General features: G+C 44.1%; 55 non-coding genes across 55 annotated transcripts; all 55 read right to left on the bottom strand.

Moving 5' to 3' along the window:
• Positions 1-166: 166 nt before the first annotated feature.
• LOC134118220 (5S ribosomal RNA) lies at positions 167-285 on the bottom strand. Its single transcript, XR_009949777.1, has one exon. It is a non-coding gene; the product is annotated as a 5S ribosomal RNA (ribosomal RNA).
• Positions 286-680: 395 nt separating this feature from the next.
• Positions 681-799, bottom strand: LOC134118726 (5S ribosomal RNA). The gene has a single exon (XR_009950287.1). It is a non-coding gene; the product is annotated as a 5S ribosomal RNA (ribosomal RNA).
• Positions 800-1,138: 339 nt separating this feature from the next.
• On the bottom strand, positions 1,139-1,257 carry LOC134119047 (5S ribosomal RNA). Its single transcript, XR_009950608.1, has one exon. It is a non-coding gene; the product is annotated as a 5S ribosomal RNA (ribosomal RNA).
• A 395-nt stretch (positions 1,258-1,652) lies between these two features.
• Positions 1,653-1,771, bottom strand: LOC134118219 (5S ribosomal RNA). The gene has a single exon (XR_009949776.1). It is a non-coding gene; the product is annotated as a 5S ribosomal RNA (ribosomal RNA).
• A 395-nt stretch (positions 1,772-2,166) lies between these two features.
• On the bottom strand, positions 2,167-2,285 carry LOC134118725 (5S ribosomal RNA). Its single transcript, XR_009950286.1, has one exon. It is a non-coding gene; the product is annotated as a 5S ribosomal RNA (ribosomal RNA).
• Positions 2,286-2,624: 339 nt separating this feature from the next.
• Positions 2,625-2,743, bottom strand: LOC134118218 (5S ribosomal RNA). The gene has a single exon (XR_009949775.1). It is a non-coding gene; the product is annotated as a 5S ribosomal RNA (ribosomal RNA).
• Positions 2,744-3,138: 395 nt separating this feature from the next.
• LOC134118664 (5S ribosomal RNA) lies at positions 3,139-3,257 on the bottom strand. The gene has a single exon (XR_009950224.1). It is a non-coding gene; the product is annotated as a 5S ribosomal RNA (ribosomal RNA).
• A 340-nt stretch (positions 3,258-3,597) lies between these two features.
• LOC134118217 (5S ribosomal RNA) lies at positions 3,598-3,716 on the bottom strand. The gene has a single exon (XR_009949774.1). It is a non-coding gene; the product is annotated as a 5S ribosomal RNA (ribosomal RNA).
• A 395-nt stretch (positions 3,717-4,111) lies between these two features.
• On the bottom strand, positions 4,112-4,230 carry LOC134118663 (5S ribosomal RNA). The gene has a single exon (XR_009950223.1). It is a non-coding gene; the product is annotated as a 5S ribosomal RNA (ribosomal RNA).
• Positions 4,231-4,569: 339 nt separating this feature from the next.
• Positions 4,570-4,688, bottom strand: LOC134118662 (5S ribosomal RNA). Its single transcript, XR_009950222.1, has one exon. It is a non-coding gene; the product is annotated as a 5S ribosomal RNA (ribosomal RNA).
• A 340-nt stretch (positions 4,689-5,028) lies between these two features.
• On the bottom strand, positions 5,029-5,147 carry LOC134118216 (5S ribosomal RNA). The gene has a single exon (XR_009949773.1). It is a non-coding gene; the product is annotated as a 5S ribosomal RNA (ribosomal RNA).
• Positions 5,148-5,486: 339 nt separating this feature from the next.
• On the bottom strand, positions 5,487-5,605 carry LOC134118215 (5S ribosomal RNA). Its single transcript, XR_009949772.1, has one exon. It is a non-coding gene; the product is annotated as a 5S ribosomal RNA (ribosomal RNA).
• A 395-nt stretch (positions 5,606-6,000) lies between these two features.
• Positions 6,001-6,119, bottom strand: LOC134118724 (5S ribosomal RNA). Its single transcript, XR_009950285.1, has one exon. It is a non-coding gene; the product is annotated as a 5S ribosomal RNA (ribosomal RNA).
• Positions 6,120-6,459: 340 nt separating this feature from the next.
• On the bottom strand, positions 6,460-6,578 carry LOC134118214 (5S ribosomal RNA). Its single transcript, XR_009949771.1, has one exon. It is a non-coding gene; the product is annotated as a 5S ribosomal RNA (ribosomal RNA).
• Positions 6,579-6,917: 339 nt separating this feature from the next.
• LOC134118213 (5S ribosomal RNA) lies at positions 6,918-7,036 on the bottom strand. The gene has a single exon (XR_009949770.1). It is a non-coding gene; the product is annotated as a 5S ribosomal RNA (ribosomal RNA).
• Positions 7,037-7,431: 395 nt separating this feature from the next.
• LOC134118723 (5S ribosomal RNA) lies at positions 7,432-7,550 on the bottom strand. Its single transcript, XR_009950284.1, has one exon. It is a non-coding gene; the product is annotated as a 5S ribosomal RNA (ribosomal RNA).
• Positions 7,551-7,889: 339 nt separating this feature from the next.
• On the bottom strand, positions 7,890-8,008 carry LOC134118211 (5S ribosomal RNA). Its single transcript, XR_009949768.1, has one exon. It is a non-coding gene; the product is annotated as a 5S ribosomal RNA (ribosomal RNA).
• A 395-nt stretch (positions 8,009-8,403) lies between these two features.
• Positions 8,404-8,522, bottom strand: LOC134119142 (5S ribosomal RNA). The gene has a single exon (XR_009950704.1). It is a non-coding gene; the product is annotated as a 5S ribosomal RNA (ribosomal RNA).
• Positions 8,523-8,917: 395 nt separating this feature from the next.
• On the bottom strand, positions 8,918-9,036 carry LOC134118722 (5S ribosomal RNA). The gene has a single exon (XR_009950283.1). It is a non-coding gene; the product is annotated as a 5S ribosomal RNA (ribosomal RNA).
• Positions 9,037-9,376: 340 nt separating this feature from the next.
• LOC134118210 (5S ribosomal RNA) lies at positions 9,377-9,495 on the bottom strand. The gene has a single exon (XR_009949767.1). It is a non-coding gene; the product is annotated as a 5S ribosomal RNA (ribosomal RNA).
• A 395-nt stretch (positions 9,496-9,890) lies between these two features.
• On the bottom strand, positions 9,891-10,009 carry LOC134119103 (5S ribosomal RNA). Its single transcript, XR_009950665.1, has one exon. It is a non-coding gene; the product is annotated as a 5S ribosomal RNA (ribosomal RNA).
• A 340-nt stretch (positions 10,010-10,349) lies between these two features.
• On the bottom strand, positions 10,350-10,468 carry LOC134118209 (5S ribosomal RNA). The gene has a single exon (XR_009949766.1). It is a non-coding gene; the product is annotated as a 5S ribosomal RNA (ribosomal RNA).
• Positions 10,469-10,863: 395 nt separating this feature from the next.
• On the bottom strand, positions 10,864-10,982 carry LOC134118721 (5S ribosomal RNA). Its single transcript, XR_009950282.1, has one exon. It is a non-coding gene; the product is annotated as a 5S ribosomal RNA (ribosomal RNA).
• A 339-nt stretch (positions 10,983-11,321) lies between these two features.
• On the bottom strand, positions 11,322-11,440 carry LOC134118682 (5S ribosomal RNA). The gene has a single exon (XR_009950243.1). It is a non-coding gene; the product is annotated as a 5S ribosomal RNA (ribosomal RNA).
• A 395-nt stretch (positions 11,441-11,835) lies between these two features.
• Positions 11,836-11,954, bottom strand: LOC134118240 (5S ribosomal RNA). Its single transcript, XR_009949797.1, has one exon. It is a non-coding gene; the product is annotated as a 5S ribosomal RNA (ribosomal RNA).
• Positions 11,955-12,349: 395 nt separating this feature from the next.
• Positions 12,350-12,468, bottom strand: LOC134118208 (5S ribosomal RNA). The gene has a single exon (XR_009949765.1). It is a non-coding gene; the product is annotated as a 5S ribosomal RNA (ribosomal RNA).
• Positions 12,469-12,863: 395 nt separating this feature from the next.
• Positions 12,864-12,982, bottom strand: LOC134118661 (5S ribosomal RNA). The gene has a single exon (XR_009950221.1). It is a non-coding gene; the product is annotated as a 5S ribosomal RNA (ribosomal RNA).
• Positions 12,983-13,322: 340 nt separating this feature from the next.
• LOC134118207 (5S ribosomal RNA) lies at positions 13,323-13,441 on the bottom strand. The gene has a single exon (XR_009949764.1). It is a non-coding gene; the product is annotated as a 5S ribosomal RNA (ribosomal RNA).
• A 395-nt stretch (positions 13,442-13,836) lies between these two features.
• LOC134118660 (5S ribosomal RNA) lies at positions 13,837-13,955 on the bottom strand. Its single transcript, XR_009950220.1, has one exon. It is a non-coding gene; the product is annotated as a 5S ribosomal RNA (ribosomal RNA).
• Positions 13,956-14,294: 339 nt separating this feature from the next.
• LOC134118659 (5S ribosomal RNA) lies at positions 14,295-14,413 on the bottom strand. The gene has a single exon (XR_009950219.1). It is a non-coding gene; the product is annotated as a 5S ribosomal RNA (ribosomal RNA).
• A 340-nt stretch (positions 14,414-14,753) lies between these two features.
• Positions 14,754-14,872, bottom strand: LOC134118206 (5S ribosomal RNA). Its single transcript, XR_009949763.1, has one exon. It is a non-coding gene; the product is annotated as a 5S ribosomal RNA (ribosomal RNA).
• Positions 14,873-15,211: 339 nt separating this feature from the next.
• On the bottom strand, positions 15,212-15,330 carry LOC134118205 (5S ribosomal RNA). Its single transcript, XR_009949762.1, has one exon. It is a non-coding gene; the product is annotated as a 5S ribosomal RNA (ribosomal RNA).
• Positions 15,331-15,725: 395 nt separating this feature from the next.
• On the bottom strand, positions 15,726-15,844 carry LOC134118720 (5S ribosomal RNA). Its single transcript, XR_009950281.1, has one exon. It is a non-coding gene; the product is annotated as a 5S ribosomal RNA (ribosomal RNA).
• A 339-nt stretch (positions 15,845-16,183) lies between these two features.
• LOC134118204 (5S ribosomal RNA) lies at positions 16,184-16,302 on the bottom strand. The gene has a single exon (XR_009949761.1). It is a non-coding gene; the product is annotated as a 5S ribosomal RNA (ribosomal RNA).
• A 395-nt stretch (positions 16,303-16,697) lies between these two features.
• LOC134118203 (5S ribosomal RNA) lies at positions 16,698-16,816 on the bottom strand. The gene has a single exon (XR_009949760.1). It is a non-coding gene; the product is annotated as a 5S ribosomal RNA (ribosomal RNA).
• A 395-nt stretch (positions 16,817-17,211) lies between these two features.
• Positions 17,212-17,330, bottom strand: LOC134118718 (5S ribosomal RNA). Its single transcript, XR_009950279.1, has one exon. It is a non-coding gene; the product is annotated as a 5S ribosomal RNA (ribosomal RNA).
• A 339-nt stretch (positions 17,331-17,669) lies between these two features.
• LOC134118202 (5S ribosomal RNA) lies at positions 17,670-17,788 on the bottom strand. Its single transcript, XR_009949759.1, has one exon. It is a non-coding gene; the product is annotated as a 5S ribosomal RNA (ribosomal RNA).
• A 395-nt stretch (positions 17,789-18,183) lies between these two features.
• LOC134118200 (5S ribosomal RNA) lies at positions 18,184-18,302 on the bottom strand. Its single transcript, XR_009949757.1, has one exon. It is a non-coding gene; the product is annotated as a 5S ribosomal RNA (ribosomal RNA).
• Positions 18,303-18,697: 395 nt separating this feature from the next.
• Positions 18,698-18,816, bottom strand: LOC134118717 (5S ribosomal RNA). The gene has a single exon (XR_009950278.1). It is a non-coding gene; the product is annotated as a 5S ribosomal RNA (ribosomal RNA).
• A 339-nt stretch (positions 18,817-19,155) lies between these two features.
• On the bottom strand, positions 19,156-19,274 carry LOC134118199 (5S ribosomal RNA). The gene has a single exon (XR_009949756.1). It is a non-coding gene; the product is annotated as a 5S ribosomal RNA (ribosomal RNA).
• A 395-nt stretch (positions 19,275-19,669) lies between these two features.
• LOC134118658 (5S ribosomal RNA) lies at positions 19,670-19,788 on the bottom strand. Its single transcript, XR_009950218.1, has one exon. It is a non-coding gene; the product is annotated as a 5S ribosomal RNA (ribosomal RNA).
• Positions 19,789-20,128: 340 nt separating this feature from the next.
• LOC134118198 (5S ribosomal RNA) lies at positions 20,129-20,247 on the bottom strand. Its single transcript, XR_009949755.1, has one exon. It is a non-coding gene; the product is annotated as a 5S ribosomal RNA (ribosomal RNA).
• A 395-nt stretch (positions 20,248-20,642) lies between these two features.
• On the bottom strand, positions 20,643-20,761 carry LOC134118657 (5S ribosomal RNA). Its single transcript, XR_009950217.1, has one exon. It is a non-coding gene; the product is annotated as a 5S ribosomal RNA (ribosomal RNA).
• A 339-nt stretch (positions 20,762-21,100) lies between these two features.
• Positions 21,101-21,219, bottom strand: LOC134118197 (5S ribosomal RNA). Its single transcript, XR_009949754.1, has one exon. It is a non-coding gene; the product is annotated as a 5S ribosomal RNA (ribosomal RNA).
• A 395-nt stretch (positions 21,220-21,614) lies between these two features.
• On the bottom strand, positions 21,615-21,733 carry LOC134118656 (5S ribosomal RNA). The gene has a single exon (XR_009950216.1). It is a non-coding gene; the product is annotated as a 5S ribosomal RNA (ribosomal RNA).
• A 340-nt stretch (positions 21,734-22,073) lies between these two features.
• On the bottom strand, positions 22,074-22,192 carry LOC134118196 (5S ribosomal RNA). Its single transcript, XR_009949753.1, has one exon. It is a non-coding gene; the product is annotated as a 5S ribosomal RNA (ribosomal RNA).
• A 395-nt stretch (positions 22,193-22,587) lies between these two features.
• Positions 22,588-22,706, bottom strand: LOC134118654 (5S ribosomal RNA). The gene has a single exon (XR_009950214.1). It is a non-coding gene; the product is annotated as a 5S ribosomal RNA (ribosomal RNA).
• Positions 22,707-23,045: 339 nt separating this feature from the next.
• Positions 23,046-23,164, bottom strand: LOC134118195 (5S ribosomal RNA). Its single transcript, XR_009949752.1, has one exon. It is a non-coding gene; the product is annotated as a 5S ribosomal RNA (ribosomal RNA).
• Positions 23,165-23,559: 395 nt separating this feature from the next.
• Positions 23,560-23,678, bottom strand: LOC134119102 (5S ribosomal RNA). Its single transcript, XR_009950664.1, has one exon. It is a non-coding gene; the product is annotated as a 5S ribosomal RNA (ribosomal RNA).
• A 340-nt stretch (positions 23,679-24,018) lies between these two features.
• LOC119199537 (5S ribosomal RNA) lies at positions 24,019-24,137 on the bottom strand. Its single transcript, XR_005114780.2, has one exon. It is a non-coding gene; the product is annotated as a 5S ribosomal RNA (ribosomal RNA).
• A 395-nt stretch (positions 24,138-24,532) lies between these two features.
• LOC119199534 (5S ribosomal RNA) lies at positions 24,533-24,651 on the bottom strand. Its single transcript, XR_005114777.2, has one exon. It is a non-coding gene; the product is annotated as a 5S ribosomal RNA (ribosomal RNA).
• Positions 24,652-24,990: 339 nt separating this feature from the next.
• On the bottom strand, positions 24,991-25,109 carry LOC119199549 (5S ribosomal RNA). The gene has a single exon (XR_005114789.1). It is a non-coding gene; the product is annotated as a 5S ribosomal RNA (ribosomal RNA).
• Positions 25,110-25,504: 395 nt separating this feature from the next.
• Positions 25,505-25,623, bottom strand: LOC119199531 (5S ribosomal RNA). Its single transcript, XR_005114774.2, has one exon. It is a non-coding gene; the product is annotated as a 5S ribosomal RNA (ribosomal RNA).
• A 395-nt stretch (positions 25,624-26,018) lies between these two features.
• LOC119199538 (5S ribosomal RNA) lies at positions 26,019-26,137 on the bottom strand. Its single transcript, XR_005114781.2, has one exon. It is a non-coding gene; the product is annotated as a 5S ribosomal RNA (ribosomal RNA).
• A 344-nt stretch (positions 26,138-26,481) lies between these two features.
• LOC119199532 (5S ribosomal RNA) lies at positions 26,482-26,600 on the bottom strand. The gene has a single exon (XR_005114775.2). It is a non-coding gene; the product is annotated as a 5S ribosomal RNA (ribosomal RNA).
• Between the last annotated feature and the right edge of the window lie 469 nt (positions 26,601-27,069).

The raw sequence follows: 27,069 nt of genomic DNA, 5'->3' as shown, positions 1-27,069 counted from the left end.
TGGCCATTGCAGTCCCCGCCACCTCAAATGGCCTGACGATAGTATGGACGTAAGCCACCTTTCATCTTCTTCCTATTGCATCTCTTCTACAATGTGAATTTTTTTTTACAATTGTGCAGGTGTACAATTTACGGCGCTGGGCGGCTTTCAGAGAGAGAAGTGAAAAAGCTTACGGCACCTGGGATTCCCAGGCGGTCTTCCATCCAGGTACTAACCAGGCCCTGCTCTGCTTAGCTTCCGAGATCAGACGAGATCGGGCGGAACCAGAGAGGTATGGCCGTAAGCTGCTTTTCATCTTTTTCCTAATCCTTTAAAACGTGTCAAAGATAATCAGAAGTTTCTTTTTCTAAAATTGAAGCAGTTCTTAGCATTGGCAAGAGAGGTTCCTAAAGCCTGAAGGTAACTTTACTTTTCTTCACTGGCAATTCTAACATGTTGGGTTAGCACCTGTATTTCAACGGCTAAATTACAAACAATAGTATGCCAATCGTAAATGTTGATCAACACTAATTTAGCAATCATGAAACGGAATCATTTTGGATAATATTGTCTAATTTCCTTTCATATCCAACGTTAAAACAACACTAAACATGCATCTCTTCAACAATGTGATATTCTTTTTGTAATTTGTAGGTGTACAATCTGCGGCGCTCGGCGGCTTTCGGAGAGAGAAGTGAAAAAGCTTACGGCACCTAGGATTCCCAGGCGGTCTTCCATCCAGGTACTAACCAGGCCCTGCTCTGCTTAGCTTCCGAGATCAGACGAGATCGGGCGGAACCAGAGAGGTATGGCCGTAAGCTGCTTTTTATCTTTTTCCTAATCCTTTATAATGCGTCAATGAATTATGACACGCCTGCCGTTGGCATCTTTGTGTGGGTTAAATAAGGGTATGCAAAGAAGGCTGTGACATCCCATGCCGAAAATTGGATGGACTAGAGAAGACCCGCCCAGGGGTCCCAGCCAATCGGTGAATGGCCATTGCAGTCCCCGCCACCTCAAATGGCCTGACGATAGTATGGACGTAAGCCACCTTTCATCTTCTTCCTATTGCATCTCTTCTACAATGTGAATTTTTTTTTACAATTGTGCAGGTGTACAATTTACGGCGCTGGGCGGCTTTCAGAGAGAGAAGTGAAAAAGCTTACGGCACCTCGGATTCCCAGGCGGTCTTCCATCCAGGTACTAACCAGGCCCTGCTCTGCTTAGCTTCCGAGATCAGACGAGATCGGGCGGAACCAGAGAGGTATGGCCGTAAGCTGCTTTTCATCTTTTTCCTAATCCTTTAAAACGTGTCAAAGATAATCAGAAGTTTCTTTTTCTAAAATTGAAGCAGTTCTTAGCATTGGCAAGAGAGGTTCCTAAAGCCTGAAGGTAACTTTACTTTTCTTCACTGGCAATTCTAACATGTTGGGTTAGCACCTGTATTTCAACGGCTAAATTACAAACAATAGTATGCCAATCGTAAATGTTGATCAACACTAATTTAGCAATCATGAAACGGAATCATTTTGGATAATATTGTCTAATTTCCTTTCATATCCAACGTTAAAACAACACTAAACATGCATCTCTTCAACAATGTGATATTCTTTTTGTAATTTGTAGGTGTACAATCTGCGGCGCTGGGCGGCTTTCAGAGAGAGAAGTGAAAAAGCTTACGGCACCTGGGATTCCCAGGCGGTCTTCCATCCAGGTACTAACCAGGCCCTGCTCTGCTTAGCTTCCGAGATCAGACGAGATCGGGCGGAACCAGAGAGGTATGGCCGTAAGCTGCTTTTCATCTTTTTCCTAATCCTTTAAAACGTGTCAAAGATAATCAGAAGTTTCTTTTTCTAAAATTGAAGCAGTTCTTAGCATTGGCAAGAGAGGTTCCTAAAGCCTGAAGGTAACTTTACTTTTCTTCACTGGCAATTCTAACATGTTGGGTTAGCACCTGTATTTCAACGGCTAAATTACAAACAATAGTATGCCAATCGTAAATGTTGATCAACACTAATTTAGCAATCATGAAACGGAATCATTTTGGATAATATTGTCTAATTTCCTTTCATATCCAACGTTAAAACAACACTAAACATGCATCTCTTCAACAATGTGATATTCTTTTTGTAATTTGTAGGTGTACAATCTGCGGCGCTCGGCGGCTTTCGGAGAGAGAAGTGAAAAAGCTTACGGCACCTAGGATTCCCAGGCGGTCTTCCATCCAGGTACTAACCAGGCCCTGCTCTGCTTAGCTTCCGAGATCAGACGAGATCGGGCGGAACCAGAGAGGTATGGCCGTAAGCTGCTTTTTATCTTTTTCCTAATCCTTTATAATGCGTCAATGAATTATGACACGCCTGCCGTTGGCATCTTTGTGTGGGTTAAATAAGGGTATGCAAAGAAGGCTGTGACATCCCATGCCGAAAATTGGATGGACTAGAGAAGACCCGCCCAGGGGTCCCAGCCAATCGGTGAATGGCCATTGCAGTCCCCGCCACCTCAAATGGCCTGACGATAGTATGGACGTAAGCCACCTTTCATCTTCTTCCTATTGCATCTCTTCTACAATGTGAATTTTTTTTTACAATTGTGCAGGTGTACAATTTACGGCGCTGGGCGGCTTTCAGAGAGAGAAGTGAAAAAGCTTACGGCACCTGGGATTCCCAGGCGGTCTTCCATCCAGGTACTAACCAGGCCCTGCTCTGCTTAGCTTCCGAGATCAGACGAGATCGGGCGGAACCAGAGAGGTATGGCCGTAAGCTGCTTTTCATCTTTTTCCTAATCCTTTAAAACGTGTCAAAGATAATCAGAAGTTTCTTTTTCTAAAATTGAAGCAGTTCTTAGCATTGGCAAGAGAGGTTCCTAAAGCCTGAAGGTAACTTTACTTTTCTTCACTGGCAATTCTAACATGTTGGGTTAGCACCTGTATTTCAACGGCTAAATTACAAACAATAGTATGCCAATCGTAAATGTTGATCAACACTAATTTAGCAATCATGAAACGGAATCATTTTGGATAATATTGTCTAATTTCCTTTCATATCCAACGTTAAAACAACACTAAACATGCATCTCTTCAACAATGTGATATTCTTTTTGTAATTTGTAGGTGTACAATCTGCGGCGCTGGGCGGCTTTCGGAGAGAGAAGTGAAAAAGCTTACGGCACCTGGGATTCCCAGGCGGTCTTCCATCCAGGTACTAACCAGGCCCTGCACTGCTTAGCTTCCGAGATCAGACGAGATCGGGCGGAACCAGAGAGGTATGGCCGTAAGCTGCTTTTTATCTTTTTCCTAATCCTTTATAATGCGTCAATGAATTATGACACGCCTGCCGTTGGCATCTTTGTGTGGGTTAAATAAGGGTATGCAAAGAAGGCTGTGACATCCCATGCCGAAAATTGGATGGACTAGAGAAGACCCGCCCAGGGGTCCCAGCCAATCGGTGAATGGCCATTGCAGTCCCCGCCACCTCAAATGGCCTGACGATGGTATGGACGTAAGCCACCTTTCATCTTCTTCCTATTGCATCTCTTCTACAATGTGACATTTTTTTTTACAATTGTGTAGGTGTACAATCTACGGAGCTGGGCGGCTTTCAGAGAGAGAAGTGAAAAAGCTTACGGCACCTGGGATTCCCAGGCGGTCTTCCATCCAGGTACTAACCAGGCCCTGCTCTGCTTAGCTTCCGAGATCAGACGAGATCGGGCGGAACCAGAGAGGTATGGCCGTAAGCTGCTTTTCATCTTTTTCCTAATCCTTTAAAACGTGTCAAAGATAATCAGAAGTTTCTTTTTCTAAAATTGAAGCAGTTCTTAGCATTGGCAAGAGAGGTTCCTAAAGCCTGAAGGTAACTTTACTTTTCTTCACTGGCAATTCTAACATGTTGGGTTAGCACCTGTATTTCAACGGCTAAATTACAAACAATAGTATGCCAATCGTAAATGTTGATCAACACTAATTTAGCAATCATGAAACGGAATCATTTTGGATAATATTGTCTAATTTCCTTTCATATCCAACGTTAAAACAACACTAAACATGCATCTCTTCAACAATGTGATATTCTTTTTGTAATTTGTAGGTGTACAATCTGCGGCGCTCGGCGGCTTTCGGAGAGAGAAGTGAAAAAGCTTACGGCACCTGGGATTCCCAGGCGGTCTTCCATCCAGGTACTAACCAGGCCCTGCACTGCTTAGCTTCCGAGATCAGACGAGATCGGGCGGAACCAGAGAGGTATGGCCGTAAGCTGCTTTTTATCTTTTTCCTAATCCTTTATAATGCGTCAATGAATTATGACACGCCTGCCGTTGGCATCTTTGTGTGGGTTAAATAAGGGTATGCAAAGAAGGCTGTGACATCCCATGCCGAAAATTGGATGGACTAGAGAAGACCCGCCCAGGGGTCCCAGCCAATCGGTGAATGGCCATTGCAGTCCCCGCCACCTCAAATGGCCTGACGATGGTATGGACGTAAGCCACCTTTGATCTTCTTCCTATTGCATCTCTTCTACAATGTGACATTTTTTTTACAATTGTGTAGGTGTACAATCTGCGGCGCTGGGCGGCTTTCGGAGAGAGAAGTGAAAAAGCTTACGGCACCTGGGATTCCCAGGCGGTCTTCCATCCAGGTACTAACCAGGCCCTGCACTGCTTAGCTTCCGAGATCAGACGAGATCGGGCGGAACCAGAGAGGTATGGCCGTAAGCTGCTTTTTATCTTTTTCCTAATCCTTTATAATGCGTCAATGAATTATGACACGCCTGCCGTTGGCATCTTTGTGTGGGTTAAATAAGGGTATGCAAAGAAGGCTGTGACATCCCATGCCGAAAATTGGATGGACTAGAGAAGACCCGCCCAGGGGTCCCAGCCAATCGGTGAATGGCCATTGCAGTCCCCGCCACCTCAAATGGCCTGACGATGGTATGGACGTAAGCCACCTTTCATCTTCTTCCTATTGCATCTCTTCTACAATGTGACATTTTTTTTTACAATTGTGTAGGTGTACAATCTACGGAGCTGGGCGGCTTTCAGAGAGAGAAGTGAAAAAGCTTACGGCACCTGGGATTCCCAGGCGGTCTTCCATCCAGGTACTAACCAGGCCCTGCTCTGCTTAGCTTCCGAGATCAGACGAGATCGGGCGGAACCAGAGAGGTATGGCCGTAAGCTGCTTTTTATCTTTTTCCTAATCCTTTATAATGCGTCAATGAATTATGACACGCCTGCCGTTGGCATCTTTGTGTGGGTTAAATAAGGGTATGCAAAGAAGGCTGTGACATCCCATGCCGAAAATTGGATGGACTAGAGAAGACCCGCCCAGGGGTCCCAGCCAATCGGTGAATGGCCATTGCAGTCCCCGCCACCTCAAATGGCCTGACGATAGTATGGACGTAAGCCACCTTTCATCTTCTTCCTATTGCATCTCTTCTACAATGTGAATTTTTTTTTACAATTGTGCAGGTGTACAATTTACGGCGCTGGGCGGCTTTCAGAGAGAGAAGTGAAAAAGCTTACGGCACCTGGGATTCCCAGGCGGTCTTCCATCCAGGTACTAACCAGGCCCTGCTCTGCTTAGCTTCCGAGATCAGACGAGATCGGGCGGAACCAGAGAGGTATGGCCGTAAGCTGCTTTTCATCTTTTTCCTAATCCTTTAAAACGTGTCAAAGATAATCAGAAGTTTCTTTTTCTAAAATTGAAGCAGTTCTTAGCATTGGCAAGAGAGGTTCCTAAAGCCTGAAGGTAACTTTACTTTTCTTCACTGGCAATTCTAACATGTTGGGTTAGCACCTGTATTTCAACGGCTAAATTACAAACAATAGTATGCCAATCGTAAATGTTGATCAACACTAATTTAGCAATCATGAAACGGAATCATTTTGGATAATATTGTCTAATTTCCTTTCATATCCAACGTTAAAACAACACTAAACATGCATCTCTTCAACAATGTGATATTCTTTTTGTAATTTGTAGGTGTACAATCTGCGGCGCTCGGCGGCTTTCGGAGAGAGAAGTGAAAAAGCTTACGGCACCTAGGATTCCCAGGCGGTCTTCCATCCAGGTACTAACCAGGCCCTGCTCTGCTTAGCTTCCGAGATCAGACGAGATCGGGCGGAACCAGAGAGGTATGGCCGTAAGCTGCTTTTTATCTTTTTCCTAATCCTTTATAATGCGTCAATGAATTATGACACGCCTGCCGTTGGCATCTTTGTGTGGGTTAAATAAGGGTATGCAAAGAAGGCTGTGACATCCCATGCCGAAAATTGGATGGACTAGAGAAGACCCGCCCAGGGGTCCCAGCCAATCGGTGAATGGCCATTGCAGTCCCCGCCACCTCAAATGGCCTGACGATGGTATGGACGTAAGCCACCTTTCATCTTCTTCCTATTGCATCTCTTCTACAATGTGACATTTTTTTTTACAATTGTGTAGGTGTACAATCTACGGAGCTGGGCGGCTTTCAGAGAGAGAAGTGAAAAAGCTTACGGCACCTGGGATTCCCAGGCGGTCTTCCATCCAGGTACTAACCAGGCCCTGCTCTGCTTAGCTTCCGAGATCAGACGAGATCGGGCGGAACCAGAGAGGTATGGCCGTAAGCTGCTTTTTATCTTTTTCCTAATCCTTTATAATGCGTCAATGAATTATGACACGCCTGCCGTTGGCATCTTTGTGTGGGTTAAATAAGGGTATGCAAAGAAGGCTGTGACATCCCATGCCGAAAATTGGATGGACTAGAGAAGACCCGCCCAGGGGTCCCAGCCAATCGGTGAATGGCCATTGCAGTCCCCGCCACCTCAAATGGCCTGACGATAGTATGGACGTAAGCCACCTTTCATCTTCTTCCTATTGCATCTCTTCTACAATGTGAATTTTTTTTTACAATTGTGCAGGTGTACAATTTACGGCGCTGGGCGGCTTTCAGAGAGAGAAGTGAAAAAGCTTACGGCACCTGGGATTCCCAGGCGGTCTTCCATCCAGGTACTAACCAGGCCCTGCTCTGCTTAGCTTCCGAGATCAGACGAGATCGGGCGGAACCAGAGAGGTATGGCCGTAAGCTGCTTTTCATCTTTTTCCTAATCCTTTAAAACGTGTCAAAGATAATCAGAAGTTTCTTTTTCTAAAATTGAAGCAGTTCTTAGCATTGGCAAGAGAGGTTCCTAAAGCCTGAAGGTAACTTTACTTTTCTTCACTGGCAATTCTAACATGTTGGGTTAGCACCTGTATTTCAACGGCTAAATTACAAACAATAGTATGCCAATCGTAAATGTTGATCAACACTAATTTAGCAATCATGAAACGGAATCATTTTGGATAATATTGTCTAATTTCCTTTCATATCCAACGTTAAAACAACACTAAACATGCATCTCTTCAACAATGTGATATTCTTTTTGTAATTTGTAGGTGTACAATCTGCGGCGCTCGGCGGCTTTCGGAGAGAGAAGTGAAAAAGCTTACGGCACCTAGGATTCCCAGGCGGTCTTCCATCCAGGTACTAACCAGGCCCTGCTCTGCTTAGCTTCCGAGATCAGACGAGATCGGGCGGAACCAGAGAGGTATGGCCGTAAGCTGCTTTTTATCTTTTTCCTAATCCTTTATAATGCGTCAATGAATTATGACACGCCTGCCGTTGGCATCTTTGTGTGGGTTAAATAAGGGTATGCAAAGAAGGCTGTGACATCCCATGCCGAAAATTGGATGGACTAGAGAAGACCCGCCCAGGGGTCCCAGCCAATCGGTGAATGGCCATTGCAGTCCCCGCCACCTCAAATGGCCTGACGATAGTATGGACGTAAGCCACCTTTCATCTTCTTCCTATTGCATCTCTTCTACAATGTGAATTTTTTTTTACAATTGTGCAGGTGTACAATTTACGGCGCTGGGCGGCTTTCAGAGAGAGAAGTGAAAAAGCTTACGGCACCTGGGATTCCCAGGCGGTCTTCCATCCAGGTACTAACCAGGCCCTGCTCTGCTTAGCTTCCGAGATCAGACGAGATCGGGCGGAACCAGAGAGGTATGGCCGTAAGCTGCTTTTCATCTTTTTCCTAATCCTTTAAAACGTGTCAAAGATAATCAGAAGTTTCTTTTTCTAAAATTGAAGCAGTTCTTAGCATTGGCAAGAGAGGTTCCTAAAGCCTGAAGGTAACTTTACTTTTCTTCACTGGCAATTCTAACATGTTGGGTTAGCACCTGTATTTCAACGGCTAAATTACAAACAATAGTATGCCAATCGTAAATGTTGATCAACACTAATTTAGCAATCATGAAACGGAATCATTTTGGATAATATTGTCTAATTTCCTTTCATATCCAACGTTAAAACAACACTAAACATGCATCTCTTCAACAATGTGATATTCTTTTTGTAATTTGTAGGTGTACAATCTGCGGCGCTGGGCGGCTTTCAGAGAGAGAAGTGAAAAAGCTTACGGCACCTGGGATTCCCAGGCGGTCTTCCATCCAGGTAATAACCAGGCCCTGCTCTGCTTAGCTTCCAAGATCAGACGAGATCGGGCGGAACCAGAGAGGTATGGCCGTAAGCTGCTTTTCATCTTTTTCCTAATCCTTTAAAACGTGTCAAAGATAATCAGAAGTTTCTTTTTCTAAAATTGAAGCAGTTCTTAGCATTGGCAAGAGAGGTTCCTAAAGCCTGAAGGTAACTTTACTTTTCTTCACTGGCAATTCTAACATGTTGGGTTAGCACCTGTATTTCAACGGCTAAATTACAAACAATAGTATGCCAATCGTAAATGTTGATCAACACTAATTTAGCAATCATGAAACGGAATCATTTTGGATAATATTGTCTAATTTCCTTTCATATCCAACGTTAAAACAACACTAAACATGCATCTCTTCAACAATGTGATATTCTTTTTGTAATTTGTAGGTGTACAATCTGCGGCGCTCGGCGGCTTTCGGAGAGAGAAGTGAAAAAGCTTACGGCACCTAGGATTCCCAGGCGGTCTTCCATCCAGGTACTAACCAGGCCCTGCTCTGCTTAGCTTCCGAGATCAGACGAGATCGGGCGGAACCAGAGAGGTATGGCCGTAAGCTGCTTTTTATCTTTTTCCTAATCCTTTATAATGCGTCAATGAATTATGACACGCCTGCCGTTGGCATCTTTGTGTGGGTTAAATAAGGGTATGCAAAGAAGGCTGTGACATCCCATGCCGAAAATTGGATGGACTAGAGAAGACCCGCCCAGGGGTCCCAGCCAATCGGTGAATGGCCATTGCAGTCCCCGCCACCTCAAATGGCCTGACGATGGTATGGACGTAAGCCACCTTTCATCTTCTTCCTATTGCATCTCTTCTACAATGTGACATTTTTTTTTACAATTGTGTAGGTGTACAATCTACGGAGCTGGGCGGCTTTCAGAGAGAGAAGTGAAAAAGCTTACGGCACCTGGGATTCCCAGGCGGTCTTCCATCCAGGTACTAACCAGGCCCTGCTCTGCTTAGCTTCCGAGATCAGACGAGATCGGGCGGAACCAGAGAGGTATGGCCGTAAGCTGCTTTTCATCTTTTTCCTAATCCTTTAAAACGTGTCAAAGATAATCAGAAGTTTCTTTTTCTAAAATTGAAGCAGTTCTTAGCATTGGCAAGAGAGGTTCCTAAAGCCTGAAGGTAACTTTACTTTTCTTCACTGGCAATTCTAACATGTTGGGTTAGCACCTGTATTTCAACGGCTAAATTACAAACAATAGTATGCCAATCGTAAATGTTGATCAACACTAATTTAGCAATCATGAAACGGAATCATTTTGGATAATATTGTCTAATTTCCTTTCATATCCAACGTTAAAACAACACTAAACATGCATCTCTTCAACAATGTGATATTCTTTTTGTAATTTGTAGGTGTACAATCTGCGGCGCTGGGCGGCTTTCGGAGAGAGAAGTGAAAAAGCTTAAGGCACCTGGGATTCCCAGGCGGTCTTCCATCCAGGTACTAACCAGGCCCTGCTCTGCTTAGCTTCCGAGATCAGACGAGATCGGGCGGAACCAGAGAGGTATGGCCGTAAGCTGCTTTTTATCTTTTTCCTAATCCTTTATAATGCGTCAATGAATTATGACACGCCTGCCGTTGGCATCTTTGTGTGGGTTAAATAAGGGTATGCAAAGAAGGCTGTGACATCCCATGCCGAAAATTGGATGGACTAGAGAAGACCCGCCCAGGGGTCCCAGCCAATCGGTGAATGGCCATTGCAGTCCCCGCCACCTCAAATGGCCTGACGATGGTATGGACGTAAGCCACCTTTCATCTTCTTCCTATTGCATCTCTTCTACAATGTGACATTTTTTTTTACAATTGTGTAGGTGTACAATCTACGGAGCTGGGCGGCTTTCAGAGAGAGAAGTGAAAAAGCTTACGGCACCTGGGATTCCCAGGCGGTCTTCCATCCAGGTACTAACCAGGCCCTGCTCTGCTTAGCTTCCGAGATCAGACGAGATCGGGCGGAACCAGAGAGGTATGGCCGTAAGCTGCTTTTCATCTTTTTCCTAATCCTTTAAAACGTGTCAAAGATAATCAGAAGTTTCTTTTTCTAAAATTGAAGCAGTTCTTAGCATTGGCAAGAGAGGTTCCTAAAGCCTGAAGGTAACTTTACTTTTCTTCACTGGCAATTCTAACATGTTGGGTTAGCACCTGTATTTCAACGGCTAAATTACAAACAATAGTATGCCAATCGTAAATGTTGATCAACACTAATTTAGCAATCATGAAACGGAATCATTTTGGATAATATTGTCTAATTTCCTTTCATATCCAACGTTAAAACAACACTAAACATGCATCTCTTCAACAATGTTATATTCTTTTTGTAATTTGTAGGTGTACAATCTGCGGCGCTCGGCGGCTTTCGGAGAGAGAAGTGAAAAAGCTTACGGCACCTAGGATTCCCAGGCGGTCTTCCATCCAGGTACTAACCAGGCCCTGCTCTGCTTAGCTTCCGAGATCAGACGAGATCGGGCGGAACCAGAGAGGTATGGCCGTAAGCTGCTTTTTATCTTTTTCCTAATCCTTTATAATGCGTCAATGAATTATGACACGCCTGCCGTTGGCATCTTTGTGTGGGTTAAATAAGGGTATGCAAAGAAGGCTGTGACATCCCATGCCGAAAATTGGATGGACTAGAGAAGACCCGCCCAGGGGTCCCAGCCAATCGGTGAATGGCCATTGCAGTCCCCGCCACCTCAAATGGCCTGACGATAGTATGGACGTAAGCCACCTTTCATCTTCTTCCTATTGCATCTCTTCTACAATGTGAATTTTTTTTTACAATTGTGCAGGTGTACAATTTACGGCGCTGGGCGGCTTTCAGAGAGAGAAGTGAAAAAGCTTACGGCACCTGGGATTCCCAGGCGGTCTTCCATCCAGGTACTAACCAGGCCCTGCTCTGCTTAGCTTCCGAGATCAGACGAGATCGGGCGAAACCAGAGAGGTATGGCCGTAAGCTGCTTTTCATCTTTTTCCTAATCCTTTAAAACGTGTCAAAGATAATCAGAAGTTTCTTTTTCTAAAATTGAAGCAGTTCTTAGCATTGGCAAGAGAGGTTCCTAAAGCCTGAAGGTAACTTTACTTTTCTTCACTGGCAATTCTAACATGTTGGGTTAGCACCTGTATTTCAACGGCTAAATTACAAACAATAGTATGCCAATCGTAAATGTTGATCAACACTGATTTAGCAATCATGAAACGGAATCATTTTGGATAATATTGTCTAATTTCCTTTCATATCCAACGTTAAAACAACACTAAACATGCATCTCTTCAACAATGTGATATTCTTTTTGTAATTTGTAGGTGTACAATCTGCGGCGCTCGGCGGCTTTCGGAGAGAGAAGTGAAAAAGCTTACGGCACCTGGAATTCCCAGGCGGTCTTCCATCCAGGTACTAACCAGGCCCTGCTCTGCTTAGCTTCCGAGATCAGACGAGATCGGGCGGAACCAGAGAGGTATGGCCGTAAGCTTCTTTTTATCTTTTTCCTAATCCTTTAAAACGTGTCAAAGATAATCAGAAGTTTCTTTTTCTAAAATTGAAGCAGTTCTTAGCATTGGCAAGAGAGGTTCCTAAAGCCTGAAGGTAACTTTACTTTTCTTCACTGGCAATTCTAACATGTTGGGTTAGCACCTGTATTTCAACGGCTAAATTACAAACAATAGTATGCCAATCGTAAATGTTGATCAACACTGATTTAGCAATCATGAAACGGAATCATTTTGGATAATATTGTCTAATTTCCTTTCATATCCAACGTTAAAACAACACTAAACATGCATCTCTTCAACAATGTGATATTCTTTTTGTAATTTGTAGGTGTACAATCTGCGGCGCTGGGCGGCTTTCAGAGAGAGAAGTGAAAAAGCTTACGGCACCTGGGATTCCCAGGCGGTCTTCCATCCAGGTACTAACCAGGCCCTGCTCTGCTTAGCTTCCGAGATCAGACGAGATCGGGCGGAACCAGAGAGGTATGGCCGTAAGCTGCTTTTCATCTTTTTCCTAATCCTTTAAAACGTGTCAAAGATAATCAGAAGTTTCTTTTTCTAAAATTGAAGCAGTTCTTAGCATTGGCAAGAGAGGTTCCTAAAGCCTGAAGGTAACTTTACTTTTCTTCACTGGCAATTCTAACATGTTGGGTTAGCACCTGTATTTCAACGGCTAAATTACAAACAATAGTATGCCAATCGTAAATGTTGATCAACACTAATTTAGCAATCATGAAACGGAATCATTTTGGATAATATTGTCTAATTTCCTTTCATATCCAACGTTAAAACAACACTAAACATGCATCTCTTCAACAATGTGATATTCTTTTTGTAATTTGTAGGTGTACAATCTGCGGCGCTGGGCGGCTTTCGGAGAGAGAAGTGAAAAAGCTTACGGCACCTGGGATTCCCAGGCGGTCTTCCATCCAGGTACTAACCAGGCCCTGCACTGCTTAGCTTCCGAGATCAGACGAGATCGGGCGGAACCAGAGAGGTATGGCCGTAAGCTGCTTTTTATCTTTTTCCTAATCCTTTATAATGCGTCAATGAATTATGACACGCCTGCCGTTGGCATCTTTGTGTGGGTTAAATAAGGGTATGCAAAGAAGGCTGTGACATCCCATGCCGAAAATTGGATGGACTAGAGAAGACCCGCCCAGGGGTCCCAGCCAATCGGTGAATGGCCATTGCAGTCCCCGCCACCTCAAATGGCCTGACGATGGTATGGACGTAAGCCACCTTTCATCTTCTTCCTATTGCATCTCTTCTACAATGTGACATTTTTTTTTACAATTGTGTAGGTGTACAATCTACGGAGCTGGGCGGCTTTCAGAGAGAGAAGTGAAAAAGCTTACGGCACCTGGGATTCCCAGGCGGTCTTCCATCCAGGTACTAACCAGGCCCTGCTCTGCTTAGCTTCCGAGATCAGACGAGATCGGGCGGAACCAGAGAGGTATGGCCGTAAGCTGCTTTTCATCTTTTTCCTAATCCTTTAAAACGTGTCAAAGATAATCAGAAGTTTCTTTTTCTAAAATTGAAGCAGTTCTTAGCATTGGCAAGAGAGGTTCCTAAAGCCTGAAGGTAACTTTACTTTTCTTCACTGGCAATTCTAACATGTTGGGTTAGCACCTGTATTTCAACGGCTAAATTACAAACAATAGTATGCCAATCGTAAATGTTGATCAACACTAATTTAGCAATCATGAAACGGAATCATTTTGGATAATATTGTCTAATTTCCTTTCATATCCAACGTTAAAACAACACTAAACATGCATCTCTTCAACAATGTGATATTCTTTTTGTAATTTGTAGGTGTACAATCTGCGGCGCTCGGCGGCTTTCGGAGAGAGAAGTGAAAAAGCTTACGGCACCTGGGATTCCCAGGCGGTCTTCCATCCAGGTACTAACCAGGCCCTGCACTGCTTAGCTTCCGAGATCAGACGAGATCGGGCGGAACCAGAGAGGTATGGCCGTAAGCTGCTTTTTATCTTTTTCCTAATCCTTTATAATGCGTCAATGAATTATGACACGCCTGCCGTTGGCATCTTTGTGTGGGTTAAATAAGGGTATGCAAAGAAGGCTGTGACATCCCATGCCGAAAATTGGATGGACTAGAGAAGACCCGCCCAGGGGTCCCAGCCAATCGGTGAATGGCCATTGCAGTCCCCGCCACCTCAAATGGCCTGACGATGGTATGGACGTAAGCCACCTTTGATCTTCTTCCTATTGCATCTCTTCTACAATGTGACATTTTTTTTACAATTGTGTAGGTGTACAATCTGCGGCGCTGGGCGGCTTTCGGAGAGAGAAGTGAAAAAGCTTACGGCACCTGGGATTCCCAGGCGGTCTTCCATCCAGGTACTAACCAGGCCCTGCACTGCTTAGCTTCCGAGATCAGACGAGATCGGGCGGAACCAGAGAGGTATGGCCGTAAGCTGCTTTTTATCTTTTTCCTAATCCTTTATAATGCGTCAATGAATTATGACACGCCTGCCGTTGGCATCTTTGTGTGGGTTAAATAAGGGTATGCAAAGAAGGCTGTGACATCCCATGCCGAAAATTGGATGGACTAGAGAAGACCCGCCCAGGGGTCCCAGCCAATCGGTGAATGGCCATTGCAGTCCCCGCCACCTCAAATGGCCTGACGATGGTATGGACGTAAGCCACCTTTCATCTTCTTCCTATTGCATCTCTTCTACAATGTGACATTTTTTTTTACAATTGTGTAGGTGTACAATCTACGGAGCTGGGCGGCTTTCAGAGAGAGAAGTGAAAAAGCTTACGGCACCTGGGATTCCCAGGCGGTCTTCCATCCAGGTACTAACCAGGCCCTGCTCTGCTTAGCTTCCGAGATCAGACGAGATCGGGCGGAACCAGAGAGGTATGGCCGTAAGCTGCTTTTTATCTTTTTCCTAATCCTTTATAATGCGTCAATGAATTATGACACGCCTGCCGTTGGCATCTTTGTGTGGGTTAAATAAGGGTATGCAAAGAAGGCTGTGACATCCCATGCCGAAAATTGGATGGACTAGAGAAGACCCGCCCAGGGGTCCCAGCCAATCGGTGAATGGCCATTGCAGTCCCCGCCACCTCAAATGGCCTGACGATAGTATGGACGTAAGCCACCTTTCATCTTCTTCCTATTGCATCTCTTCTACAATGTGAATTTTTTTTTACAATTGTGCAGGTGTACAATTTACGGCGCTGGGCGGCTTTCAGAGAGAGAAGTGAAAAAGCTTACGGCACCTGGGATTCCCAGGCGGTCTTCCATCCAGGTACTAACCAGGCCCTGCTCTGCTTAGCTTCCGAGATCAGACGAGATCGGGCGGAACCAGAGAGGTATGGCCGTAAGCTGCTTTTCATCTTTTTCCTAATCCTTTAAAACGTGTCAAAGATAATCAGAAGTTTCTTTTTCTAAAATTGAAGCAGTTCTTAGCATTGGCAAGAGAGGTTCCTAAAGCCTGAAGGTAACTTTACTTTTCTTCACTGGCAATTCTAACATGTTGGGTTAGCACCTGTATTTCAACGGCTAAATTACAAACAATAGTATGCCAATCGTAAATGTTGATCAACACTAATTTAGCAATCATGAAACGGAATCATTTTGGATAATATTGTCTAATTTCCTTTCATATCCAACGTTAAAACAACACTAAACATGCATCTCTTCAACAATGTGATATTCTTTTTGTAATTTGTAGGTGTACAATCTGCGGCGCTCGGCGGCTTTCGGAGAGAGAAGTGAAAAAGCTTACGGCACCTAGGATTCCCAGGCGGTCTTCCATCCAGGTACTAACCAGGCCCTGCTCTGCTTAGCTTCCGAGATCAGACGAGATCGGGCGGAACCAGAGAGGTATGGCCGTAAGCTGCTTTTTATCTTTTTCCTAATCCTTTATAATGCGTCAATGAATTATGACACGCCTGCCGTTGGCATCTTTGTGTGGGTTAAATAAGGGTATGCAAAGAAGGCTGTGACATCCCATGCCGAAAATTGGATGGACTAGAGAAGACCCGCCCAGGGGTCCCAGCCAATCGGTGAATGGCCATTGCAGTCCCCGCCACCTCAAATGGCCTGACGATAGTATGGACGTAAGCCACCTTTCATCTTCTTCCTATTGCATCTCTTCTACAATGTGAATTTTTTTTTACAATTGTGCAGGTGTACAATTTACGGCGCTGGGCGGCTTTCAGAGAGAGAAGTGAAAAAGCTTACGGCACCTGGGATTCCCAGGCGGTCTTCCATCCAGGTACTAACCAGGCCCTGCTCTGCTTAGCTTCCGAGATCAGACGAGATCGGGCGGAACCAGAGAGGTATGGCCGTAAGCTGCTTTTCATCTTTTTCCTAATCCTTTAAAACGTGTCAAAGATAATCAGAAGTTTCTTTTTCTAAAATTGAAGCAGTTCTTAGCATTGGCAAGAGAGGTTCCTAAAGCCTGAAGGTAACTTTACTTTTCTTCACTGGCAATTCTAACATGTTGGGTTAGCACCTGTATTTCAACGGCTAAATTACAAACAATAGTATGCCAATCGTAAATGTTGATCAACACTAATTTAGCAATCATGAAACGGAATCATTTTGGATAATATTGTCTAATTTCCTTTCATATCCAACGTTAAAACAACACTAAACATGCATCTCTTCAACAATGTGATATTCTTTTTGTAATTTGTAGGTGTACAATCTGCGGCGCTGGGCGGCTTTCAGAGAGTGAAGTGAAAAAGCTTACGGCACCTGGGATTCCCAGGCGGTCTTCCATCCAGGTACTAACCAGGCCCTGCTCTGCTTAGCTTCCGAGATCAGACGAGATCGGGCGGAACCAGAGAGGTATGGCCGTAAGCTGCTTTTCATCTTTTTCCTAATCCTTTAAAACGTGTCAAAGATAATCAGAAGTTTCTTTTTCTAAAATTGAAGCAGTTCTTAGCATTGGCAAGAGAGGTTCCTAAAGCCTGAAGGTAACTTTACTTTTCTTCACTGGCAATTCTAACATGTTGGGTTAGCACCTGTATTTCAACGGCTAAATTACAAACAATAGTATGCCAATCGTAAATGTTGATCAACACTAATTTAGCAATCATGAAACGGAATCATTTTGGATAATATTGTCTAATTTCCTTTCATATCCAACGTTAAAACAACACTAAACATGCATCTCTTCAACAATGTGATATTCTTTTTGTAATTTGTAGGTGTACAATCTGCGGCGCTCGGCGGCTTTCGGAGAGAGAAGTGAAAAAGCTTACGGCACCTAGGATTCCCAGGCGGTCTTCCATCCAGGTACTAACCAGGCCCTGCTCTGCTTAGCTTCCGAGATCAGACGAGATCGGGCGGAACCAGAGAGGTATGGCCGTAAGCTGCTTTTTATCTTTTTCCTAATCCTTTATAATGCGTCAATGAATTATGACACGCCTGCCGTTGGCATCTTTGTGTGGGTTAAATAAGGGTATGCAAAGAAGGCTGTGACATCCCATGCCGAAAATTGGATGGACTAGAGAAGACCCGCCCAGGGGTCCCAGCCAATCGGTGAATGGCCATTGCAGTCCCCGCCACCTCAAATGGCCTGACGATAGTATGGACGTAAGCCACCTTTCATCTTCTTCCTATTGCATCTCTTCTACAATGTGAATTTTTTTTTACAATTGTGCAGGTGTACAATTTACGGCGCTGGGCGGCTTTCAGAGAGAGAAGTGAAAAAGCTTACGGCACCTGGGATTCCCAGGCGGTCTTCCATCCAGGTACTAACCAGGCCCTGCTCTGCTTAGCTTCCGAGATCAGACGAGATCGGGCGGAACCAGAGAGGTATGGCCGTAAGCTGCTTTTCATCTTTTTCCTAATCCTTTAAAACGTGTCAAAGATAATCAGAAGTTTCTTTTTCTAAAATTGAAGCAGTTCTTAGCATTGGCAAGAGAGGTTCCTAAAGCCTGAAGGTAACTTTACTTTTCTTCACTGGCAATTCTAACATGTTGGGTTAGCACCTGTATTTCAACGGCTAAATTACAAACAATAGTATGCCAATCGTAAATGTTGATCAACACTAATTTAGCAATCATGAAACGGAATCATTTTGGATAATATTGTCTAATTTCCTTTCATATCCAACGTTAAAACAACACTAAACATGCATCTCTTCAACAATGTGATATTCTTTTTGTAATTTGTAGGTGTACAATCTGCGGCGCTGGGCGGCTTTCAGAGAGAGAAGTGAAAAAGCTTACGGCACCTGGGATTCCCAGGCGGTCTTCCATCCAGGTACTAACCAGGCCCTGCTCTGCTTAGCTTCCGAGATCAGACGAGATCGGGCGGAACCAGAGAGGTATGGCCGTAAGCTGCTTTTCATCTTTTTCCTAATCCTTTAAAACGTGTCAAAGATAATCAGAAGTTTCTTTTTCTAAAATTGAAGCAGTTCTTAGCATTGGCAAGAGAGGTTCCTAAAGCCTGAAGGTAACTTTACTTTTCTTCACTGGCAATTCTAACATGTTGGGTTAGCACCTGTATTTCAACGGCTAAATTACAAACAATAGTATGCCAATCGTAAATGTTGATCAACACTAATTTAGCAATCATGAAACGGAATCATTTTGGATAATATTGTCTAATTTCCTTTCATATCCAACGTTAAAACAACACTAAACATGCATCTCTTCAACAATGTGATATTCTTTTTGTAATTTGTAGGTGTACAATCTGCGGCGCTCGGCGGCTTTCGGAGAGAGAAGTGAAAAAGCTTACGGCACCTAGGATTCCCAGGCGGTCTTCCATCCAGGTACTAACCAGGCCCTGCTCTGCTTAGCTTCCGAGATCAGACGAGATCGGGCGGAACCAGAGAGGTATGGCCGTAAGCTGCTTTTTATCTTTTTCCTAATCCTTTATAATGCGTCAATGAATTATGACACGCCTGCCGTTGGCATCTTTGTGTGGGTTAAATAAGGGTATGCAAAGAAGGCTGTGACATCCCATGCCGAAAATTGGATGGACTAGAGAAGACCCGCCCAGGGGTCCCAGCCAATCGGTGAATGGCCATTGCAGTCCCCGCCACCTCAAATGGCCTGACGATAGTATGGACGTAAGCCACCTTTCATCTTCTTCCTATTGCATCTCTTCTACAATGTGAATTTTTTTTTACAATTGTGCAGGTGTACAATTTACGGCGCTGGGCGGCTTTCAGAGAGAGAAGTGAAAAAGCTTACGGCACCTGGGATTCCCAGGCGGTCTTCCATCCAGGTACTAACCAGGCCCTGCTCTGCTTAGCTTCCGAGATCAGACGAGATCGGGCGGAACCAGAGAGGTATGGCCGTAAGCTGCTTTTCATCTTTTTCCTAATCCTTTAAAACGTGTCAAAGATAATCAGAAGTTTCTTTTTCTAAAATTGAAGCAGTTCTTAGCATTGGCAAGAGAGGTTCCTAAAGCCTGAAGGTAACTTTACTTTTCTTCACTGGCAATTCTAACATGTTGGGTTAGCACCTGTATTTCAACGGCTAAATTACAAACAATAGTATGCCAATCGTAAATGTTGATCAACACTAATTTAGCAATCATGAAACGGAATCATTTTGGATAATATTGTCTAATTTCCTTTCATATCCAACGTTAAAACAACACTAAACATGCATCTCTTCAACAATGTGATATTCTTTTTGTAATTTGTAGGTGTACAATCTGCGGCGCTGGGCGGCTTTCGGAGAGAGAAGTGAAAAAGCTTACGGCACCTGGGATTCCCAGGCGGTCTTCCATCCAGGTACTAACCAGGCCCTGCACTGCTTAGCTTCCGAGATCAGACGAGATCGGGCGGAACCAGAGAGGTATGGCCGTAAGCTGCTTTTTATCTTTTTCCTAATCCTTTATAATGCGTCAATGAATTATGACACGCCTGCCGTTGGCATCTTTGTGTGGGTTAAATAAGGGTATGCAAAGAAGGCTGTGACATCCCATGCCGAAAATTGGATGGACTAGAGAAGACCCGCCCAGGGGTCCCAGCCAATCGGTGAATGGCCATTGCAGTCCCCGCCACCTCAAATGGCCTGACGATGGTATGGACGTAAGCCACCTTTCATCTTCTTCCTATTGCATCTCTTCTACAATGTGACATTTTTTTTTACAATTGTGTAGGTGTACAATCTACGGAGCTGGGCGGCTTTCAGAGAGAGAAGTGAAAAAGCTTACGGCACCTGGGATTCCCAGGCGGTCTTCCATCCAGGTACTAACCAGGCCCTGCTCTGCTTAGCTTCCGAGATCAGACGAGATCGGGCGGAACCAGAGAGGTATGGCCGTAAGCTGCTTTTCATCTTTTTCCTAATCCTTTAAAACGTGTCAAAGATAATCAGAAGTTTCTTTTTCTAAAATTGAAGCAGTTCTTAGCATTGGCAAGAGAGGTTCCTAAAGCCTGAAGGTAACTTTACTTTTCTTCACTGGCAATTCTAACATGTTGGGTTAGCACCTGTATTTCAACGGCTAAATTACAAACAATAGTATGCCAATCGTAAATGTTGATCAACACTAATTTAGCAATCATGAAACGGAATCATTTTGGATAATATTGTCTAATTTCCTTTCATATCCAACGTTAAAACAACACTAAACATGCATCTCTTCAACAATGTGATATTCTTTTTGTAATTTGTAGGTGTACAATCTGCGGCGCTCGGCGGCTTTCGGAGAGAGAAGTGAAAAAGCTTACGGCACCTGGGATTCCCAGGCGGTCTTCCATCCAGGTACTAACCAGGCCCTGCACTGCTTAGCTTCCGAGATCAGACGAGATCGGGCGGAACCAGAGAGGTATGGCCGTAAGCTGCTTTTTATCTTTTTCCTAATCCTTTATAATGCGTCAATGAATTATGACACGCCTGCCGTTGGCATCTTTGTGTGGGTTAAATAAGGGTATGCAAAGAAGGCTGTGACATCCCATGCCGAAAATTGGATGGACTAGAGAAGACCCGCCCAGGGGTCCCAGCCAATCGGTGAATGGCCATTGCAGTCCCCGCCACCTCAAATGGCCTGACGATGGTATGGACGTAAGCCACCTTTGATCTTCTTCCTATTGCATCTCTTCTACAATGTGACATTTTTTTTACAATTGTGTAGGTGTACAATCTACGGCGCTGGGCGGCTTTCAGAGAGAGAAGTGAAAAAGCTTACGGCACCTGGGATTCCCAGGCGGTCTTCCATCCAGGTACTAACCAGGCCCTGCTCTGCTTAGCTTCCGAGATCAGACGAGATCGGGCGGAACCAGAGAGGTATGGCCGTAAGCTGCTTTTCATCTTTTTCCTAATCCTTTAAAACGTGTCAAAGATAATCAGAAGTTTCTTTTTCTAAAATTGAAGCAGTTCGTAGCATTGGCAAGAGAGGTTCCTAAAGCCTGAAGGTAACTTTACTTTTCTTCACTGGCAATTCTAACATGTTGGGTTAGCACCTGTATTTCAACGGCTAAATTACAAACAATAGTATGCCAATCGTAAATGTTGATCAACACTAATTTAGCAATCATGAAACGGAATCATTTTGGATAATATTGTCTAATTTCCTTTCATATCCAACGTTAAAACAACACTAAACATGCATCTCTTCAACAATGTGATATTCTTTTTGTAATTTGTAGGTGTACAATCTGCGGCGCTGGGCGGCTTTCGGAGAGAGAAGTGAAAAAGCTTACGGCACCTGGGATTCCCAGGCGGTCTTCCATCCAGGTACTAACCAGGCCCTGCACTGCTTAGCTTCCGAGATCAGACGAGATCGGGCGGAACCAGAGAGGTATGGCCGTAAGCTGCTTTTTATCTTTTTCCTAATCCTTTATAATGCGTCAATGAATTATGACACGCCTGCCGTTGGCATCTTTGTGTGGGTTAAATAAGGGTATGCAAAGAAGGCTGTGACATCCCATGCCGAAAATTGGATGGACTAGAGAAGACCCGCCCAGGGGTCCCAGCCAATCGGTGAATGGCCATTGCAGTCCCCGCCACCTCAAATGGCCTGACGATGGTATGGACGTAAGCCACCTTTCATCTTCTTCCTATTGCATCTCTTCTACAATGTGACATTTTTTTTTACAATTGTGTAGGTGTACAATCTACGGAGCTGGGCGGCTTTCAGAGAGAGAAGTGAAAAAGCTTACGGCACCTGGGATTCCCAGGCGGTCTTCCATCCAGGTACTAACCAGGCCCTGCTCTGCTTAGCTTCCGAGATCAGACGAGATCGGGCGGAACCAGAGAGGTATGGCCGTAAGCTGCTTTTCATCTTTTTCCTAATCCTTTAAAACGTGTCAAAGATAATCAGAAGTTTCTTTTTCTAAAATTGAAGCAGTTCTTAGCATTGGCAAGAGAGGTTCCTAAAGCCTGAAGGTAACTTTACTTTTCTTCACTGGCAATTCTAACATGTTGGGTTAGCACCTGTATTTCAACGGCTAAATTACAAACAATAGTATGCCAATCGTAAATGTTGATCAACACTAATTTAGCAATCATGAAACGGAATCATTTTGGATAATATTGTCTAATTTCCTTTCATATCCAACGTTAAAACAACACTAAACATGCATCTCTTCAACAATGTGATATTCTTTTTGTAATTTGTAGGTGTACAATCTGCGGCGCTCGGCGGCTTTCGGAGAGAGAAGTGAAAAAGCTTACGGCACCTGGGATTCCCAGGCGGTCTTCCATCCAGGTACTAACCAGGCCCTGCACTGCTTAGCTTCCGAGATCAGACGAGATCGGGCGGAACCAGAGAGGTATGGCCGTAAGCTGCTTTTTATCTTTTTCCTAATCCTTTATAATGCGTCAATGAATTATGACACGCCTGCCGTTGGCATCTTTGTGTGGGTTAAATAAGGGTATGCAAAGAAGGCTGTGACATCCCATGCCGAAAATTGGATGGACTAGAGAAGACCCGCCCAGGGGTCCCAGCCAATCGGTGAATGGCCATTGCAGTCCCCGCCACCTCAAATGGCCTGACGATGGTATGGACGTAAGCCACCTTTGATCTTCTTCCTATTGCATCTCTTCTACAATGTGACATTTTTTTTACAATTGTGTAGGTGTACAATCTACGGCGCTGGGCGGCTTTCAGAGAGAGAAGTGAAAAAGCTTACGGCACCTGGGATTCCCAGGCGGTCTTCCATCCAGGTACTAACCAGGCCCTGCTCTGCTTAGCTTCCGAGATCAGACGAGATCGGGCGGAACCAGAGAGGTATGGCCGTAAGCTGCTTTTCATCTTTTTCCTAATCCTTTAAAACGTGTCAAAGATAATCAGAAGTTTCTTTTTCTAAAATTGAAGCAGTTCTTAGCATTGGCAAGAGAGGTTCCTAAAGCCTGAAGGTAACTTTACTTTTCTTCACTGGCAATTCTAACATGTTGGGTTAGCACCTGTATTTCAACGGCTAAATTACAAACAATAGTATGCCAATCGTAAATGTTGATCAACACTAATTTAGCAATCATGAAACGGAATCATTTTGGATAATATTGTCTAATTTCCTTTCATATCCAACGTTAAAACAACACTAAACATGCATCTCTTCAACAATGTGATATTCTTTTTGTAATTTGTAGGTGTACAATCTGCGGCGCTGGGCGGCTTTCGGAGAGAGAAGTGAAAAAGCTTAAGGCACCTGGGATTCCCAGGCGGTCTTCCATCCAGGTACTAACCAGGCCCTGCTCTGCTTAGCTTCCGAGATCAGACGAGATCGGGCGGAACCAGAGAGGTATGGCCGTAAGCTGCTTTTTATCTTTTTCCTAATCCTTTATAATGCGTCAATGAATTATGACACGCCTGCCGTTGGCATCTTTGTGTGGGTTAAATAAGGGTATGCAAAGAAGGCTGTGACATCCCATGCCGAAAATTGGATGGACTAGAGAAGACCCGCCCAGGGGTCCCAGCCAATCGGTGAATGGCCATTGCAGTCCCCGCCACCTCAAATGGCCTGACGATGGTATGGACGTAAGCCACCTTTCATCTTCTTCCTATTGCATCTCTTCTACAATGTGACATTTTTTTTTACAATTGTGTAGGTGTACAATCTACGGAGCTGGGCGGCTTTCAGAGAGAGAAGTGAAAAAGCTTACGGCACCTGGGATTCCCAGGCGGTCTTCCATCCAGGTACTAACCAGGCCCTGCTCTGCTTAGCTTCCGAGATCAGACGAGATCGGGCGGAACCAGAGAGGTATGGCCGTAAGCTGCTTTTCATCTTTTTCCTAATCCTTTAAAACGTGTCAAAGATAATCAGAAGTTTCTTTTTCTAAAATTGAAGCAGTTCTTAGCATTGGCAAGAGAGGTTCCTAAAGCCTGAAGGTAACTTTACTTTTCTTCACTGGCAATTCTAACATGTTGGGTTAGCACCTGTATTTCAACGGCTAAATTACAAACAATAGTATGCCAATCGTAAATGTTGATCAACACTAATTTAGCAATCATGAAACGGAATCATTTTGGATAATATTGTCTAATTTCCTTTCATATCCAACGTTAAAACAACACTAAACATGCATCTCTTCAACAATGTGATATTCTTTTTGTAATTTGTAGGTGTACAATCTGCGGCGCTCGGCGGCTTTCGGAGAGAGAAGTGAAAAAGCTTACGGCACCTAGGATTCCCAGGCGGTCTTCCATCCAGGTACTAACCAGGCCCTGCTCTGCTTAGCTTCCGAGATCAGACGAGATCGGGCGGAACCAGAGAGGTATGGCCGTAAGCTGCTTTTTATCTTTTTCCTAATCCTTTATAATGCGTCAATGAATTATGACACGCCTGCCGTTGGCATCTTTGTGTGGGTTAAATAAGGGTATGCAAAGAAGGCTGTGACATCCCATGCCGAAAATTGGATGGACTAGAGAAGACCCGCCCAGGGGTCCCAGCCAATCGGTGAATGGCCATTGCAGTCCCCGCCACCTCAAATGGCCTGACGATAGTATGGACGTAAGCCACCTTTCATCTTCTTCCTATTGCATCTCTTCTACAATGTGAATTTTTTTTTACAATTGTGCAGGTGTACAATTTACGGCGCTGGGCGGCTTTCAGAGAGAGAAGTGAAAAAGCTTACGGCACCTGGGATTCCCAGGCGGTCTTCCATCCAGGTACTAACCAGGCCCTGCTCTGCTTAGCTTCCGAGATCAGACGAGATCGGGCGGAACCAGAGAGGTATGGCCGTAAGCTGCTTTTCATCTTTTTCCTAATCCTTTAAAACGTGTCAAAGATAATCAGAAGTTTCTTTTTCTAAAATTGAAGCAGTTCTTAGCATTGGCAAGAGAGGTTCCTAAAGCCTGAAGGTAACTTTACTTTTCTTCACTGGCAATTCTAACATGTTGGGTTAGCACCTGTATTTCAACGGCTAAATTACAAACAATAGTATGCCAATCGTAAATGTTGATCAACACTGATTTAGCAATCATGAAACGGAATCATTTTGGATAATATTGTCTAATTTCCTTTCATATCCAACGTTAAAACAACACTAAACATGCATCTCTTCAACAATGTGATATTCTTTTTGTAATTTGTAGGTGTACAATCTGCGGCGCTCGGCGGCTTTCGGAGAGAGAAGTGAAAAAGCTTACGGCACCTGGAATTCCCAGGCGGTCTTCCATCCAGGTACTAACCAGGCCCTGCTCTGCTTAGCTTCCGAGATCAGACGAGATCGGGCGGAACCAGAGAGGTATGGCCGTAAGCTTCTTTTTATCTTTTTCCTAATCCTTTAAAACGTGTCAAAGATAATCAGAAGTTTCTTTTTCTAAAATTGAAGCAGTTCTTAGCATTGGCAAGAGAGGTTCCTAAAGCCTGAAGGTAACTTTACTTTTCTTCACTGGCAATTCTAACATGTTGGGTTAGCACCTGTATTTCAACGGCTAAATTACAAACAATAGTATGCCAATCGTAAATGTTGATCAACACTGATTTAGCAATCATGAAACGGAATCATTTTGGATAATATTGTCTAATTTCCTTTCATATCCAACGTTAAAACAACACTAAACATGCATCTCTTCAACAATGTGATATTCTTTTTGTAATTTGTAGGTGTACAATCTGCGGCGCTCGGCGGCTTTCGGAGAGAGAAGTGAAAAAGCTTACGGCACCTGGAATTCCCAGGCGGTCTTCCATCCAGGTACTAACCAGGCCCTGCTCTGCTTAGCTTCCGAGATCAGACGAGATCGGGCGGAACCAGAGAGGTATGGCCGTAAGCTGCTTTTTATCTTTTTCCTAATCCTTTAAAACGTGTCAAAGATAATCAGAAGTTTCTTTTTCTAAAATTGAAGCAGTTCTTAGCATTGGCAAGAGAGGTTCCTAAAGCCTGAAGGTAACTTTACTTTTCTTCACTGGCAATTCTAACATGTTGGGTTAGCACCTGTATTTCAACGGCTAAATTACAAACAATAGTATGCCAATCGTAAATGTTGATCAACACTGATTTAGCAATCATGAAACGGAATCATTTTGGATAATATTGTCTAATTTCCTTTCATATCCAACGTTAAAACAGGTGTACAATCTGCGGCGCTCGGCGGCTTTCGGAGAGAGAAGTGAAAAAGCTTACGGCACCTGGGATTCCCAGGCGGTCTTCCATCCAGGTACTAACCAGGCCCTGCTCTGCTTAGCTTCCGAGATCAGACGAGATCGGGCGGAACCAGAGAGGTATGGCCGTAAGCTGCTTTTCATCTTTTTCCTAATCCTTTAAAACGTGTCAAAGTTAATCAGAAGTTTCTTTTTCTAAAATTGAAGCAGTTCTTAGCATTGGCAAGAGAGGTTCCTAAAGCCTGAAGGTAACTTTACTTTTCTTCACTGGCAATTCTAACATGTTGGGTTAGCACCTGTATTTCAACGGCTAAATTACAAACAATAGTATGCCAATCGTAAATGTTGATCAACACTGATTTAGCAATCATGAAACGGAATCATTTTGGATAATATTGTCTAATTTCCTTTCATATCCAACGTTAAAACAACACTAAACATGCATCTCTTCAACAATGTGATATTCTTTTTGTAATTTGTAGGTGTACAATCTGCGGCGCTCGGCGGCTTTCGGAGAGAGAAGTGAAAAAGCTTACGGCACCTGGAATTCCCAGGCGGTCTTCCATCCAGGTACTAACCAGGCCCTGCTCTGCTTAGCTTCCG

This window comes from Pungitius pungitius, unplaced genomic scaffold (genome assembly GCF_949316345.1).
Source record: "Pungitius pungitius unplaced genomic scaffold, fPunPun2.1 scaffold_24, whole genome shotgun sequence".
NCBI classification, from domain to species: Eukaryota; Metazoa; Chordata; class Actinopteri; order Perciformes; family Gasterosteidae; genus Pungitius; species Pungitius pungitius.
Note: the sequence above shows the minus strand (reverse complement) of the source record. Positions and strands in the feature narration are given on the sequence as shown.